The sequence below is a fragment of the Tamandua tetradactyla genome, chromosome 10 (assembly GCF_023851605.1).
Source record: "Tamandua tetradactyla isolate mTamTet1 chromosome 10, mTamTet1.pri, whole genome shotgun sequence".
In the NCBI taxonomy this organism is placed as follows: Eukaryota; Metazoa; Chordata; class Mammalia; order Pilosa; family Myrmecophagidae; genus Tamandua; species Tamandua tetradactyla.
The window spans coordinates 36,356,196-36,369,123 of NC_135336.1; the positions used below are offsets into that span (position 1 = coordinate 36,356,196).

At 36.3% G+C, this 12,928-nt stretch overlaps 1 long non-coding RNA gene across 2 annotated transcripts in view; it reads right to left on the bottom strand.

Moving 5' to 3' along the window:
- LOC143647868 (uncharacterized) overlaps positions 1-12,928 on the bottom strand; it is a 58,440-nt gene that overhangs the window by 4,355 nt on the left and 41,157 nt on the right. The window lies entirely within an intron of this gene.

Here is a 12,928-nt window from a genome sequence, read left to right on the forward strand (position 1 = left end):
ACATGAGCCAATGGTACGTGAACCTCATCTGTTGCTGATTTACATCTGCAGTCAGCTAGGAGGCATGCCTGCTGCAATGAAGGACATTTGACTTAATTGGCTGGTGCTTAAATGAGAGACTGCAATGTAGTACAGCCTAAGCAGCTCGGCATTCCTCATCTCAGCACTCGCAGCTCAGCCCAGGCCTTGGGAGATGCAGAAAGAAGTCACCCCGGGGAAAGTTGTTGGAACCCAGGGACCCAGAGAGAAGACCAGCAGAGACCATCCTGTGCCTTCCATGTAAGAAAGAACCTCAGTGGAAAGTTAGCTGCCTTTCCTCTGAAGAACTAACAAAATAAATCCCCTTTTATTAAAAGCCAATCCATTTCTAGTGTGATGCATTCTGGCAGCTAGCAAACTAGAACAGCAAGTGATTCATTTAAAAAACATAAAAAAAGGATGGAGATTAGCACCGACTCCTGGTAAACCAAATCAGGCTAATGTGTAATATTTTGATAGCTTTTGAATTGACTCTAAGTGAATAAATAATTCACTTTAGTTCACATGACCAAAAATAGAAAACAAAACAAAAACCTCCAAGTCTTGAATTACACAAGTTTCTTATAAACTTAAATGTCTGATCATAGTAAGTATGTCTGTTCATAGTAAACTGACCAGATTTGCCTCTCTTCCATTCAGGCATGTACTTCTTTCCAATCAACTCATATTGCTTCTTTACTGGAGTATTGGTTTGTCTTTCTCAGAAACAGTGTCCAACCATAGTGGGGAATGCATCAAGATTGTAATCGTTAAAAGTTGTCTCAACTATTGTTTGGTTTCCTCCATGCAATGGGTTGGCTTAAACAATGGGAATCTATTGGTGCCTGGTTTTTAAGCTGGGAGAAGATCACATCCAGACATTTTGAAGGCAATTCTTTCTTCATGGAGATGAATGTTCTAGGGCTGGCCGCTGGTGGTTCTTGGTCCTTAGCTTGTCACATGGCAAGGCACATGGTGGCCTCTCCTAGTTTCTCCCTTTGCTTCTGGGTTCTGTTGTCTTTCCGCTTGTTGCTGCTTCCTCCCTCTTTCCTGTCTCACTTCCACTCTGTTTATGAAGGACTCCAGTAATCTGAATTAACACCCAACCTTATTCATTTGGGCCACACCATAACTGAAGTAACATCTTGAAGAAATATTATTTACATTAAGCCACAACCACAGGAAAGGATTAAATTTAAGGACATGTTTTTCTGGGGCATTTAGCTTCAAGCCACCACAACTACTAACTTCTCCTTTGAAGTCAATGCCTTGTGCTTATTCTCTTATCTCCCATTTCAACTTCCATGACACTCAGATCTTACTTCCCTCTATTCTAGCTTATTCAGTGTAACATGATAACATGTAAAAGCATGTTCTGCTTTTACATCATGCATTCTGAGCACTGTACACTAGCCCTGCTGCTAGTAAGGATTTCCCTCATTTCATAACCCAGTGTCCTACCTACAGATGTGACACAGAATGGACTTGAATAACCATGCTGATAAATCCAAATTGTCCCTTAAACCCTGTATTCATGCAGTGTCAATGAAATGTTATTATGTAAAGGGTGTTCAGCTCACAGTAAATATCAATAATAACACAAGAAATATAGTTTTCAAAGTGAACTATTAGACAACTGAAAGGCTCTGCTTTCCCCTAAGAAATGTTTTTCTATTTGCTTGTGCACCTGTCAGCACATGTTCAAAATTCACGGGAAAGATAAGTCTTATTCTTCACAGAAAAATAATTTGATGAACTTTTGATGATTACACATTTAAAAGGTCTGAGACATTTAATGCAATGTAAAAAGAGAAACTTTTATTATCTTGTTAACTGTATGTCACTTTAGTTACAGTGTGGCACTGGATATTCTGCTGCCATCTGCCTAGAAGCTCCTGCGAAAATGAAGAATCTCCCAAAGGAAGATACTTATATTAAAGTAACATCATTTTAAAATACTTTTAATTATTTAATTATGAAATATAACATATTTATAAAGAAACAAAAAGCAATAATTTTCAAAGTACCCTTCAAGAAGTTTTTACAGAACAGATTTTAGAATTTGTTGCAGCTTACAGTTTTTGCTTTCAGCTGCCCTGAAACGCTGGAAGCCACAAGAATCAATATAGTGATTCAGCAGTTAACTGTTATTTGTTAACTCCTATATCCTGTGTTATAACTCCTCCTTCTCTTTATTTTTTAATTGAAAAATCTTCACACACATAGGGTCCATACATAGTGTATGGTCGATGGCTCACAATAGACCACATAGTTGTGTGTTCATCACCATGATCAATTTTGGAACATTTGCATCACTCCAAAAAAGAAATAAAAAGGAAAAAGAAGAGTCTCATACATCCCATACTCCTTACCCCTCCCTGTCATTGACCACTAGTATTTCAATCTACCCAATTTATTTTACCCCTTATCCTCCTATTGTTTATTTATTTTTTTATCCATATTTTTTACTCATCTGTCCATACCCTGGATAAAAGGAGCATCAGACACAAGGTTTTCACAATCACACATTGTAAAATCTACATCATTATGCAATTGTCTTTAAGAATCAAGACTACTGTAATACAGCTCAACAATTTCGGGTGCTTCCCTCTAGCCACTCTGATGCACCATAAATTAAAAAGGGATATCTATGTAATACATAAGAATAACCTCATGGATAACCTCTCAACTCTATTTTAAATCTTTCACACAGAAACTTTACTTTGTTTCATTTCTTTCTTCCCCCTTTTGGTCAAGGCTTTCTCAGTCCCATGATTCTAGGTCCTGGCTCATCCTGGGAATTCTGTCCCATGTTGCCAGGGAGATTTACGTCCCTGGGAGTCATGTCCCATGTAGGGTGGGGAGGGAAGTGAGTTTACATGCCAAGTTGGCTTCAAGAGAGAGGCCACATCTCAGCAATAAAATAGGTTCTCTGGGCGTGACTCTTAGGCATAATTTTAAGTAGGCTTAGGAATCCTTTGCAGGAATAAGTTTCATAAGGGTGAACCCCAAGTTTGGGGGCTCAGCCTATTGATTTGATTGTCCCCACTGCTTGCGAGAATATCAGAAATTCTCCAAATGGGAAAGTTGAATATTTTCTCCATTCTGCTAATTCCCCCAAGGGGACTTTGCAAATAATTTTTTATTCTTTGCTTAAATTACTCTTGAATATATTGGGGCATCACACTAACCTGGACAAACCAAGAAGATCTCACGTGCTATTCAAGAGGCCATGTATTTATGGCGCTCAACTAAACTGACCATACAAATTAAATTAGGTTAATTTAATTTGTAATTAAATTTTGTAACTTTCCTACCCAAAGTATACATTTGGCACCAAATAAACATCTCTCCTTTTGGTCTTGCACAGAAGTTGAAATTTTAAAATATGAACCATTTCATACTTTACCCAGTCTTCTGATCTACCCCATAACTATCTAGATCAACTTCATTCATATCCCTAGTCAAAGTCTGATCCCTTTTTCAACTTTTAAACAGTTCCTGAATGGGGTACTACTGATTTTCATAGCTTCAGAGCTCTAGCTCTGAGTCTCAGGTGTCACCTAAATACCCAAAGTGTCTGGGATGACCAGGTTATATATAAATAGATCAGTGTCTCAGAATTTAGAAATAACAGTTACAACTCCTGAATATATGTGGCTCCTGTAAAAGCTTAATATCTAGGATTCTTTACAATGGGCCCCAATCTGATAACCCATGCTCTTGACTTCAGTTCACTGAGTTTGTATATTATAGTTAATCCATATGAGTGAGGCATGATAATATTTGACATTTCATTCAACATACAGTCCTTAAGTTTCATTCATCTAGTTTCATGGCTTATGACTTCATTCCTTCTTGTGGCTGCGTGGTTGTCCCTTGTGTGTATACACCACAGTTTCCCCTTTTATCCCTAAAGCGTTTTATCCTTAGACCACCTTCATCCATTGTGAATCACAAACACTGACGCCATAATCACCAGTAGACAAATGTCCATTCATGTCCCTACACTTAGTTCCTCTAGGTATGTACTGAGCAATGGCATTTCAGGGTCATTTGGTACCCCACCCCTAGCTTCCTATAGAACCACCACATTGTCCTCCAAGGGGCTGTACCTCTCAGTTTACCTAGTGACAGTGAATAGGTACAGCTCTTTCTCTGCATTTTCGCTAGCACGTGTTTCTCTTTGTTCATTTTTAAAGTTTTATTTGCACACCATACAATCCAACTTAAGTAATTAGACATGCCATTTACACCATAATTTATGTGAAGACATTTCCTTTTCGTCCACAAAGAGTCCATATCCCTCCTCTATGCCCCCTACCTGTTGACATTGCTTTGGCATAATGCCTTTGTTACATTTGGTGGGCACATATTGCAGTATTATTGTTTACTATAGACCCTAGCTTGCATTGATTGCACTTTTTCCTGTAGACCATCCATTTTCAACACCTAGCAATATTGACACACATTCATTCTCTGTTATGCAAAAACATTTTATATTTCAACATTTAATCGACATCATTGTCCACTCAAGACATTCTAAAATTATACCATCTCAGTCTTTATATTCTATCTTTCCTTCTGGTTTCAAATGTGCCCTCAGTCCTTCTTCCTCAATCATAGTCACATTCACCCTCATTTAGTATATTTATATTATTGTGCTACAATCAGGTAGTATTGCGCTATCCATTACTGAATTTTTATGATCAGTCCTGTTGCACAGTCTGTATTCCTTCAGCCCCAATTACCCAATCCCTACCTTATTTCTATCTCTTATAAACTGTGTTCTTAACTTCAACTCTCAAAGTTCACTCAATAATGTTAGTTCATATTGGTGAGGCCATACAATATTTGTCCCTTTGTTTCTGGATAATCTCACTCAGCATAATATCCTCTTTGTCACATGATTCATGACTTTATTCTGTCTTACAGTTCTGCAATATTCCGTCATAGGTATATACCACAGCTTATTTAGCCACTCATCCATTGATGAACATTTAGGCTGTTTCCATCTTTTGGCATTCATAAATAATGCTGCTAAAAACATCAGTGTGCAAATGTCCTTTTGTGTCCTTGCCTCCAGTTCCTCTGAATATATACTTAGTAATGGGGTGGCTGAATCATGTGGCAATTCTATACTTAGCTTCCTGGGGAACTGCCAACTGCCTTCCAGACTGGTTGCACCATTTTATATTCCCACCAACAGTGGATAAGCATGCCTCTTTCTCCACATTCTTTCCAGTACTTTTTTTCTGTTTTTTTTGCTTTTTGTGTTTGCTTGTTTGTTTGTTGTTTGTGTGTTTTGATAATAGCCATTCTAGGTGGTGTGAGAATGTATCTTACTGTGGTTTTGATTTGCATTTCCCTAATAGTCAGTTAAGTTGAACATCTTTTCATGTGCCTTTTAGCCATTTGTATTTTAGCCATTTGTATTTCCTCTTCTGAGAAGTTCTTCTCAGACATGAAAAGTCTGTTCATGTCTTTTGCCCATTTTTCAATTAGGTTGTCTTTTTGTTGTGGGGTTGAAGAATCTTTTTTATATATTCTGGACACTAAACGCTTATCTCATATGTGATTTCCAAATATTGTTTCCCATTGCATAGGCTGAATTTTTGCATTCTTGACAAAGTTCTTTGATGTACAAAAGTGTTTAATTTTGAGGAAATCCCATTTATCTGTTTCTTTTTTCAATGCTCGTGCTTTGTGTGAAAGGTCTAGGAAACCATTTCCTATTACCAGATTTATAAGATATTTCTTCTGAAAGTTTTATTGTCTTAGCTCTAATGTCTCACTATTTGATCCATTTTGAGTTAATATTTGTATAGAGTATGAGAAATGGATCCTTTTTTACTCTTTTGCATATGGATATTCAGTCATTCCTCCAAACAGCACTTATTGAAGAGGTTGGTCTACCCCAGGTGGCTTGGCTTGATAGCCTTATCAAAGATCAACCATATATAGATGAGAGGGTCTATTTATGAACTCTCAATTTGTTTCCATTGGTCAGTATATCTATCTTTATGCCAGTACAATGCTGTTTTGACCACTGTAGCTTTGTAATATGCTTTAAAGTCAAGTAGTGTGAGACCTTCCAATTCATTTTTCTTTCTCAAGATATTTTTAGCTATTCAGGGCACCCTGCACATTCCAAATAAATTTGGCTATTGGTTTTTCGATTACTGCAAAGTAAGTTACTGTCATTTTAATGGTATTGGATTGAATTCATGCATCAATTTGGGTAGAATTGACATCTTAAATATATTTAGTCTTCCAATCCATGAACACTGTATACTCTTCCATTTATTTAAATATTCCATGATTTATTTTAGTAATTTTTTTAGCTTCCTGTGTACAGGTGTTTTGTATCCTTAGTTAAATTTATTCCTAAATATTTCATTCTTTTGGTTGCTATTTATAAATGGAATTTTTTTTAGTTCATCTTCAGAATGCTCATCACTACTGTATTCTACTGATTTTTGAGTATTAGAACTTGTACTTGCCACTTTGCTGTAATCATTTGTTAGCTCTAGTAGCTTTGCTGTAGACTTTTTGGGATTTTTGACATATAGTATCATGTCATCCACACACAGTGAGAGTTTTACTTCTTTTTATTTCTTTCAATTTGGATAACTTTCTAAATTCTCTGGCTAGAACTTCCAGTACAATGTTGAATAACGATGGTGACAGTGGGCATACTTGTCTTATTCCTGATCTTGGAGGGAAAGCTTACAGTCTTTTCCCATTGAGGATGATGTTAGCTGTGTATTTTTCATATATTTTCTTTATTATGTTGAGGAAGTTCCCTTCTATTCCTATCCGTTGAAGTATCTTCATCAAAAAGGATTTCGAACTTTGTCAAATGCCTTTTCTGCATCAACGGAGCAGATCATGTGTGTTTTCATTTTGACTTATTGATATGGCATATTACGTTATTTGATTTTATTGTGTTGAACCAGCCTTACATACCTGGAATAAATTCCACTTGGTCATGTGTATAATTCTTTTAATGTGTTGATAGATTTGATTTGAAAGTATTTTAGTGAGGATTTTTGCATCTATATTCATTAAAGAGATTGGTCTGTATTTTTTTTTTATTGTTGTGTTTTGTCTGGCTTTGATATTAGGGTGATGTTGACTTCTAGAAATAGGTAGTTTTCCCTCCTCCTTATTTATTTTTTTTTAAGAGTTTGAGCAGAAAGGTACTATTTCTTTCATCAATGTTTGGTAGAATTCACATGTAAGCCATCTATCTGGTCTTGGACTTTTTTCTTGGAAGTGTCTTGATGATTGATTCAATTTCTATACTTGTGATTGGTTTATTGAGGTTATCTATTTCTTTTTGAGTCAGTGTTGGTTGTTCTAGCCTTTCTAGGGAGTTGTCATTTCATCTACATAATCTAGTTTATTATATATACTAATATACTATGTATTGTATCCTTATTGTATCCTGTCATTATCTCCTATATTTCTGTGGGAGTCAGTGACAGTGTCCCCTCTTCCATCTCTGATCTTATTTATTTCCATCCTCTCTTTTTTCTTTGTCAGCCTAGCTACATGTCCATCAGTTTTGTTTTTCTCAAAGAACCATTTTTTTTTCTCAATTGCTTTCATGTCCTCAACTTCATTTATTTGTGTTCTAATCTTCGTGGTTTCTTTCCTTTTACTAGCTTTGGGGTTAGTTTGCTGTTCTTTCACTAGTTCTTCCAAGTGAACAGTTAATTCCTCAATTTTTGCTTTTTCCTCTTTTTTAATACAGACACTTAAGGCAATAAATTTCCTTCCCAATACTGCATTTTCTGCATCCCCCAAATTTTTATATGTTGTGTCATCATTTTCATTTGCCTCAAGATATTTACTGATTTATCTCGTAATTTCTTCCTTGACCCACTGGTTGTTTAAGAGTGTGATGTTTAGCCTCCATATATTTGTAAATTTTCTGGTCCACTGCCTACTATTGATTTCCAACTCCATTCCGTTATAATCCAAGAAAGTGTTTTGCATAATTTCAATCTTTATAAATTAATTGAGACTTGCCCTGTGACTCAGCATATGGTATATCCTTGATAATGAGACATGAGTATTTGAAAAAATGTAAATTCTGCTGTCATGGGATGTAATGTTCTGTAAATGTTTGTTAAGTCTAGCTCACTTATCATGTAATTCAAAATCTTTGTTTCCTTTCTGATCTTCTGTCTAGATGTTCCATTCATTGTTGAGAGAGGATAATTGAAATTTCCAACTATTATGGTAGAGGTGTCTACTTCTCCCTTCAGTGTTGTCAATGTTTGCCTCATATATTTATGATTGCTATGTCCTCTTGTTGAATTGTTCCTTTTATTAACACATTATGTTTTTCTTTGTCTCTTTTAATTGTTTTACATTTAATGTCTAATTTGTTGGATATCTGTATAGTTACTCCTGCTCTTTTTTGAATGTTGTTTGCTTGAAATATCTTTTCCCAACCTTTCACTTTCAACCTATTTTTGTTCTTGGGTCTAAAATGAGTCTCTTGTAGACAGCATACAGATAGGTCCTGTATTTTAATCTATGTTCCATTCTATGTCTTTTGATTGGGAAGTTTAATCCATTAACATTTAATATTATTATTGTAAAGGCAGTACCTTCTTCTACCACTTTGTCTTTTGAATTTTATATGTCATATCTTTTTTTTTTCTTTTTACTTTTACTGATGGTCTTCATTTCTATACTATTCTCCACACTTTTATCTCCTGTCTTGTTCTATCTGCCTGCAGTGCTCCCTTTAGTATTTGTTGCAGAGCTGGTATCTTAGTCACAAATTCTGACAGTGCTTGTTAGTCTGAAAATATTTTAATCTCTCTCTTATTTTTGAAAGACAATTTTGCTGATGATAGAATTCTTGGTTGGCAGTTTTTCTCTCTTAGAATCTTAAATATATTATACCATTGCCTTCTTGCCTCCATGGTTTCTGCCAAGAAATCTACACATAGTCTGATTGAGCTTCCCTTGTATGTGAAGGATTGCTTTTCTCTTGCTGCTTTCAAAATTCTCTCTTTGTTTTTAACATTTGACAATCTGATTTGTAAGTGTCTTGGAATATTGCTATTTAGATCTCTCCTATTTGAGGGATGCTGCACTTCTTGGATCTGTAAATTTATGTCTTTCATAAGTGATTATTTCCTCTGTTATCCTTTCTCTTCCTTTTCCATTCTTTTCTCCTTCTGGGACTCCCACAACATGTATATTCATGTGCATCATGTTATTATTCAATTCCCTGAGACCCTGCTCATAATTTTCCATTCTTTTCCCTATATTTTCTTTTGTGTGTCAGATTTCAGATAGTCCTCTAGTTTACTAATTCCTTTTTCTGCCTCTCCAAATCTATTGTTGTAGATTTCCATTGTTTTTTATTCATCCCTTCTATTGTGCCTTTCATTTCCACGAGTTCTGTGATTTGTGGTTTCAAACTTTTGAGTTATTTTTGTTCGCCATAGTTTTCTTTATATTCTCAATTCGTTGATTTGATTTTTTTTATTGTTCATTATACTTTATCTATATAAAGTATTTATATAACTACTTTATATATCTTTATATATTTTTTTTATTAATTAACGGAAAAAAAGAAATTAACCCAACATTTAGAAATCATACCATTCTACATATGCAATCAGTAATTCTTAACATCATCACATAGATGCATGATCATTGTTTCTTAGTACATTTGCATCGGTTTAGAACTAGCAACACAGCAGAAAAAGATATAGAATGTTAATATAGAGAAAAAAATAAAAATAAAAATAATAGTTAAAAAAAAAGTATAGTTCAGATGCAGCTTCATTCAGTGTTTTAACATGATTACTTTACAATTAGGTATTATTGTGCTGTCCATTTTTGAGTTTTTGTATCTAGTCCTGTTGCACAGTCTGTATCCCTTCAGCTCCAATTACCCATTATCTTACCCTGTTTCTAACTCCTGCTGGACTCTGTTACAAATGACATATTCCAAGTTTATTCTCGAATGTCGGTTCACATCAGTGGGACCATACAGTATTTGTCCTTTAGTTTTTGGCTAGACTCACTCAGCATAATGTTCTCTAGGTCCATCCATGTTATTACATGCTTCATAAGTTTATCCTGTCTTAAAGCTGCATAAATTCCATAGTGTATATATACCACAGTTTGTTTAGCCACTCTTCTGTTGATGGAGATTTTGGCTGTTTCCATCTCTTTGCAATTGTAAATAACGCTGCTATAAACATTGGTGTGCAAATGTCCATTTGTGTCTTTGCCCTTAAGTCCTTTGAGTAGATACCCAGCAATGGTATTGCTGGGTCATATGGCAATTCTATATTCAGCTTTTTGGGGAACCGCCAAACTGCCTTCCACAGTGGTTGCACCATTTGACATTCCCACCAACAGTGGATAAGTATGCCTCTTTCTCCGCATCCTCTCCAGCACTTGTCATTTTCTGTTTTGTTGATAATGGTCATTCTGAGAGTTTCTATGTCTGCTCAAACATTCTGAATTAGTTGTTCCAACTCCTGTATCTCATTTGAAGTGTTGGTTTGTTCCTTTGACTGGGCCATATCTTTGATTTTCCTAATATAACTTGTTTTTTTTTGCTGTCATCTAGGCATTTGATTTCCTTAATTAGATTATTCTGGAGGTTGTTTTCACTCTTTTACCTAGAATATTTCTTACTGAATGGTTTTGTTCTCTATCTGTTCTATAACCTTCAGTTCAACTTATTCTAGACCTCTAGCATAGGTTTTGATTAACTAATCAGAATTTTTGAGTTTTGATTTTCTGTTTCTCACCCTGCCTATATGGAGCCTTTTTTTTAAGGAGGGTCTTCTCAGATATTACAGACCATAGTTAGATTTTCCAAGTCCAGACAGACCTATAACTCAGGTAGAAAGAATAGCCAGCATCAGTTTTCCCTGAAGGTGAGACCTGCTGGTTGTCAGACATTCCTATGAAAAAAAGTGTCTAGACTCTGTGCTTTTCCTATCCAGCCCAGCTTGTGGCACTTGTCTTCCCACAGCTTCCCCCAAGCTTAAAGTGATGTAGTGCCTTTAATTTCAGCAGACTTTTCCTGCCGGGGGCATGGTTGAGACAGAGGTAAGGTAGTAGAATGGCTTTAATTGCTTCTGTTTTCCAATCTCTGGGGTCTGAATTCCTTGAATGAGGGATTTCACTAGAGCTGGGTCCTATACCCTTTTTCTTGGGGAAGACGCATTCTTTATGGAATTAACTTCTTTCACCTGACTTATTGCTTTGTCTCTCAGACAAGCTTAATTTTGCACTTGCCTTGGGAAGTGCTGAAGCCTGAGAGTGCTTCCAATTATATCTAATTATGTATTTAAGGAGTTAAAAAAAAAAAAAAGCCTTTTCAGAGCTGGCACCCCTGCTTCTCAGGTTTTTCAATCAAGAAATTGAATTGGTACTGGCTCTATGAATCTCCAGTCTCTGTGCCATCTTTCCTTGGGGTCCAGCCCTTTTTCAATGTTTTGTGCTGTCCATCTGAAAAAGCCTTTTTTTTTTTTTTTTTTTTATCAGCCCTACTCTCTCTCTGCCAGGGCAAAAACACCTAATTCCTTTAGAGTTTATTCAAGATTTATCTGTGCTGTTGACTGTTTTCAGTAGTCAGACTTTTAAAATTAATTCTGCAATTGGAGCTTGGTTGAGCTAAGCCCTTGCTGCTAGTAAAATCCATTTCATTTCCCCTTGGGGAACCAGACTGCCATGCCCATGGGAGAGGGGTCATGGCCTTTGTGCTTGGGGGACTTGTGTAGGAGCTCAGTGGTTCCACCTGATCCAGACTGGTGTATGCTTTTCTCCCCATTCCCTTGGACATGGGGAGCAGTGGATTTGCTGGGCACTTGGTACTGTGGATTGACTGCTGTCCCTTGTTCTGGTAAGCAATCCCATCCTGCGGCCAGATGGTGGGAAAATCTCCCAGCCACACACATCATCTTCCCAGCCAGCTGTGCAGATGGGGAGGGGCAGGCCTGAGGGGACTCCTCAGGAGCACCACTTGCTGGGAAGGGGAAGAAGCAGTAAGTGCAGTCTGGCAAACTCCCTATCTGCCTAGGAATTTTTAAAATATATTTTTTATAATTATTATTTTTTATGCTTTATTTTTATATATCTTTTTTAGTTTCTCTCCCTTCTGTAGGCACCAATTTGAGTTCATTCTCAGTATGTATTGGGGTGTTTCATTCTGATTTGGGGGACAACAATTGTTGGGGAGTGTTTTTTTGTTCGTATTTATTTTATTTTATTATTATTATTTGGGGATGCATGTGCTGGGAATTGACCCCAGGTCTCCTGCGTGGTGGGCAGGTATTTCTGCCACTGAAATACCTGTACACACCAGCCTAGTTTTTAATAGACCCTCAAGTAGAATTGTACCCCCTACATGAGATCCAGACCTTGGTTTGATAGGGAATTATTGACAAACCATGTGCAAAAGGGAATTTGAAAGCAAACCAAAGAAATACAAAACTTAAGATGAGTGAAGGAAACCAAATGCAAAATAAGCTTAAGATAATCAAATGCTGAACACAACAGAAAATCACAAAGCTTGTGGAGATCCAAACAGAAATGGCCCAGCCAAATGAATAAATCAAAACACTATGCTTAAAGCTGTTTTAAACAGAAAAATCATAAGAAAAATACAAAACTATGAAAAACATGGCACTAAATATATTGTGAAAAGAACAACTGCTTATGGTGTAACAGCTGAAATAAGAAGTCAGAGTACTGTTCTGGTTGACCTCAGTTGAGAATGTGTGTTTTGAGTAGCTCAAATTTTTAGCTGCTCTGCACATGTCCATCAATGACCATGAAAAATATACTGTAGGAATTGGTTTTGGAATTTCAGATAAATTTTAGCAAGTAGACAAATGCACAGATATGAAATCTG